The 5,145-nt window shown below is 36.1% G+C and overlaps 2 long non-coding RNA genes across 2 annotated transcripts; both read right to left on the bottom strand.

Moving 5' to 3' along the window:
- Positions 1 to 848: 848 nt before the first annotated feature.
- Positions 849 to 1,579, bottom strand: LOC109582670 (uncharacterized). Its single transcript, XR_002185192.1, has 3 exons — positions 1,534 to 1,579; positions 1,324 to 1,489; positions 849 to 1,273 (listed from the first exon to the last, which is right to left on the bottom strand). It is a non-coding gene; the product is annotated as an uncharacterized LOC109582670 (long non-coding RNA).
- Positions 1,580 to 1,650: 71 nt separating this feature from the next.
- On the bottom strand, positions 1,651 to 3,702 carry LOC109582664 (uncharacterized). Its single transcript, XR_002185189.1, has 3 exons — positions 3,483 to 3,702; positions 3,374 to 3,428; positions 1,651 to 1,691 (listed from the first exon to the last, which is right to left on the bottom strand). It is a non-coding gene; the product is annotated as an uncharacterized LOC109582664 (long non-coding RNA).
- Positions 3,703 to 5,145: the final 1,443 nt, after the last annotated feature.

Raw genomic sequence — 5,145 nt, 5'->3', positions numbered from 1 at the left:
TCGCCATTGCAAGGTATTTGTACCAGTCGATCCTCAATTAGCTGTTGCCACAGGAGCTGTAATGTGGCGTATGAATCCAGAGAAGATTAAAGCAAGACGATCAGATGCTACTTACGGGATAGCAACAACGCTACCTTTTGACCAAATGAGACATAACCCACACCACATGTTTTATAACCCAGAACAAAGAGAGTACAGATGTCGATCAGTTTTTAACGTATTTCTCGAGAAAGGTGAAATAGCAAGTGCTGACCAGGTCATAACTACCTGCATGACCCCAGCCAGTCAATCATTCACTCAAATTAGTATCACCATTCACTCAACACCATATCTTGGGATACAGTACACAGCTGATATGCATGGTAGGAGCACAGTCTACAAAATAGGTCAACTTGTCATCAATATACCTAACCCTCGCAACCTACCATTGCATCAACGTATAGTTGACATCACTATGGATTTCAGTGGTACAGAGATTCAAGCTAAAGCAAAGTATCATATCACTGGAGAAGAAGTCAAAACTGTTTGTGACTTTCTTTCTGCTTAACAAAATATATTGACAATTTTTGTTTTTATAAATAAACAGTTTCAGCATTGTGCTAGAAATTATTTTTTAGTAAACTAAAATACAAAAATTAATTATGTACCATATTTGCCTGATTAGAAGCCAAGCTTAAATAAACCCCCATCCTTAAAATATTCTCACTTTAGATGCGCATATTTTATCCAATTTAGGTAGCCTAGACGTTATATTGCTCCAAATACCTTAAGGCCACTATTAATTGTGAGTACTAATTTTTGCTTTTTTTGCGAGTGGCTTTAAAATTGCAAAAATTAGTACTCGCATTTATTAATAAATTATGTTTATTAACAGTTATTAATTGAAAAAAATGAGCAAAATCGCAAAAATTAGTACATGTTAAATCAATACCATTAACAAATCGCTTGTCTACTTAAAAATAAGTGGCTTTAAGGTAGCTTAACTTTTGAGATACAGGCTGAAGATCTAGGAGTCACGGGTTTGATTCCCACTTTAGCAGATTTTTTTATATTTTCCCCTGAATAAACGCCTGAGCTTCTAATCAGGCAAATACGGTACTATATCTAATCTAATTGTTGTTCACTGTTCAGTTTATTTATATTATTTGTAGCGTTTTATGCAGTTTGTACACACAAAAGAACCTTCAATAAATACCATACTTCCTGTAACACAGTTGCAGTGAACACAGGCTAAACAATGCCCATGATATAAACCATGTCCAATATCAAGAGCCTAACATAAGCATATGAAATATGTAGCAATCTAATATTATTGAGGCGAACCTTATCATCTAAAGGATGTTGACACCTACTGCACAAGCAACTACTGCAGTAAACCATATCATAGTTCATTAAATATCGATGATTTTCATCAATTGTCTTGTTACATCTAGCACAGTAGGAGTGACGATGATGCCAATACAAGTCCATTTTAAAAGTAGGAATATCACTAAAAATTATTTCATATGCACATAAATTTTTCATATGACATACCTTGGATTATTTGTGAAACCCTTTTTTGCAAGCAGCACATTTACTTTTAATCTTTTTTTCTTCAGCTATATCATTACATCAGTGTAAAAAGAATGACACATTTCCTATTATACCTCTGGCTCTGCTAGCATCAATTGAATTGCCTCTGTTAATTGAACCTGCAGATTTATTATTATTATTATTATTATTATTATTATTATTATTATTATGACTTTACAACACACAGAACAAAAATTAAGGATAAGTAACATAAGAGATAGGACAGGATAGAAGTGTTGAAGGCCAACTGACTCCAACTACTGAAGCAGCCTTTATAGAGTAAGAAAAAAAGGAAAAGAAACAAAATGAACAAGAACTACAGGGACACAAATAATGATATGTGCATGAATTATATAAATCAAAATGCAATAAAAAATGATCCCAGAAGTGATTGATGCTTTGTTGCTTTACTTGATGTGAAGATGTTGAGAGGTCAATGGCTGGTAGGTTGTTCCAGATATGTACAATCCTGTTAAAGTAAAAGTGATGACTCTTAGATTCTGTTGTATTTATGTAGGAGTTTATTTTGAGTTGAGGATCAAGTAGAGGTATTGCTGAAGGAGACATAGTCTAGAATCGACATATTTCCAGAGGGGAGTTTGATGGCATTTACAAAGTACATTATATCATTTAGCTCCAGCCAGTACATGAGGGGGAGTAATTTGAGTTGAATCAGCCTGACTTTGTAACTTGAGTTGTAGTCTCCTAAGATGCATTTGGTGGCATGACGTTGGACTCTCTCCAAAGTGATAATGTCTTTCTTTAAGTTAGGCTGCCAGACTTGGGGACAATACAATAGTTTAGAACGGACTAGAGAGATATACAACCTCCTCTTAACTATAATGCTACTTGTAGAGAAAGATCTCCGTATCATGTATAGCATTTTATATGCTTTTGAGCATATATGATTGACATGGCAAAACCAAGACAAATCACCTCTGACTACATGATTACTCCAAGATCCTTGTGAGAGTCAGGTACAGATATTTCAGAATCATCAATTTGGTATAATGGACAGCCTGAGTCAGAAAGAGAGAATCGGATAGTAGCACACTTTTTAGAGTTTAGAGAGAGAGGAACCAGACAACCAATGAGTCAACTGCAAGTGACGAGATAAAGAGGAGACATTCTGTAGCTTTGAGTCATCAGCAAACAGAAACAGATGAGATGAATCGATAACATCTGGTATATCATTCACAAAAACAAGAAAAAGGAATGGTCCTTTAGATACATATAGCTGCTAAAATGACAGCTGCAAGTGTATTTAGAATGCCTATATGCATTCTAATTTTGGGGACAAATTTATAAGCAATGTTTTAATGTTTTACATTTGTCTAGTACAATGCATTGTTCCTTTTACACATAATTAGGGGCGACATACATGTACATACATACAGACAGACAGACCATGGACTGTGGACACATAGTATCTATGGTGGACAGACATACCGTATTTGCTTGAATAAATGCCCTGCTCAAATAAACGCCCATGCTAAATATTTTCTAACTATAGATACGCAATTTTACCCAGTATATGTGCCTCAGGATTTAGATTGTGCCAGATGGCATAACTGTTGGAGTACAGTTTTGGATGCTTGAAAGGTCGCTGGTTCAAACCCACTAAAGGCTTTTTTGTTTTTTTACCTGATTTTTTTCCTGTTAAGAATAAACGCCCGGGCGTTTGATCGAGCAAATACGGTACTCGTGTCTTTATGTAGGGCTTGCCCCAATTAGCATTCATTTTTTTGTGTGTAGTTTCAGCTAGATCATACAGAATTTGAAAATAAAATGATTCACATACCTTTTCCATAAGAATAGGCTCCGTCATAGTTTTTTTCAGGTTGTTGATGGGCCTGCTGTTTTTGTAGAAGGATATTATTCATCTGTTGTAAATGAGTTTGCTCCTTTACCTGATGTGGTAACTGTAGTGCAGTAGATGAGTAGGTCACAATATCTCCAATGTGATCAAGTGATTTGATATCTTTACTTAATACAAAGTCACCTTTTTCCTTTGGATGTAACTCCTCAACATTGATCCCTGCAGTAACTTCTTTCATACGTTCCATCATCTGTTTCTTAAACCTCAGGACTTGTTGAGGACTGCCTGTCTTCAGACTCTGTTCCACATGATCCTCAACATCCTCCAGAACACTCAAACTCATTTCTGCTGATTTCATTTGCTCTGAAAGCACCTTTAGTTTATCATCAGTGACTCTCTTTGCCTGCTTGGTCAGCTTCCTCTCTGACTCACGAAGAACACCAATCATTTCCTCTACCATTTCGTGTATTTCTTTTAAGACTCCTTCTCCTCTCTCTCTGATCTCACCCTCTCTTTCTGCTAGAGCAGACAGGACCTTCTTGAGTGCTTTCTTCTTTCCCTCAACTGGTGATAGACATTCTCTTAACTTTTGACAGTGTTTAGTATAACAGTCAGTGATTAAGTCGTATTCATGATGTTTGTGATTCCGAACTTGACAGGTAACACAGATTACTGTATTACATGTTTCACAGAATAGCTCCAAAAGCTTTCCATGATCACTACATGTGGCCTCTTGAGGAACTGATAAATTTGCTGTCTTCTTTGTTAGATTGTACATCTCTTTGAGGTCGTTGAGGTGGAATGCTACAGGAAAGGCTCCCACTCCTTTTTCTGGCAACCCTGTATGATGACGACAAGTAGGACAAGAGAGGTAATAGGTCTCATTCTTCTTATCCAGAGGTAATCTCTCTAGACATTGCTGACAGAATGAGTGATGGCAGGGCAGGATCTTAGGGTTGGTATAATGGTCAAGACACACAGGACAGGTGAGTTGCTCCTCCAGTTTGAGTCTGAGATCAGAAGATGGTTTGGTTGCCATTTCAAAAAAAGAATAAAATTGTGTACGCAAAGCAAAATGAAAAATGAAGAGAGATAAAAGGTAGAAGATGGTAAATGAGAATAGAGCAGGAACAAACAATAAGGAAATGAGAAGTTGAAACGAATGAGAATGTATGACAGGAACATCAGAAAAACAGCCCTTAAACTAAGAGTTGTAAAGGAAGTTATGACAGGTGCAATGCCAATGATTGTAGTAGGCTGGTAGCATCCCAAAATGTACAGTTAAGCATGACTATAGGCTACCGGTATGTGAACTGGAAAGTTTTATTGATTAAATGTGATATGAAAAATAATAGAAAAATAATGTAACAGAATAATAGAAATGGTGAGCCAGCTAAAGTCCAACTAAACTAGCAGCATACAGTGTACATGTACATGTGCATACATTGTACATCTACTCCTGGAGGCTACAAACTTCATGACTATAACATGTTGCTGATAATTACATGTAAATGTACAGTACATGTACGTGCATCAGGAAACTGAACTATAGTACATCTATTTATTGTCAAGAATTACAATTACAAAGCTACTTAATGAATGACAACACTTTTTGCTTTACACTCCTTAAGAGGATTGCTAATATCTATCACCAAACTCACCATTTATCTTACATACACACACATACCATGTACATGTACATACCGGTACATTGAAACACAATACTCTATAATACTGTAGCAGTGAAAAAACAA

This window comes from Amphimedon queenslandica, unplaced genomic scaffold (genome assembly GCF_000090795.2).
Source record: "Amphimedon queenslandica unplaced genomic scaffold, v1.1 AMPQUscaffold_13365, whole genome shotgun sequence".
In the NCBI taxonomy this organism is placed as follows: Eukaryota; Metazoa; Porifera; class Demospongiae; order Haplosclerida; family Niphatidae; genus Amphimedon; species Amphimedon queenslandica.
Note: the sequence above shows the minus strand (reverse complement) of the source record. Positions and strands in the feature narration are given on the sequence as shown.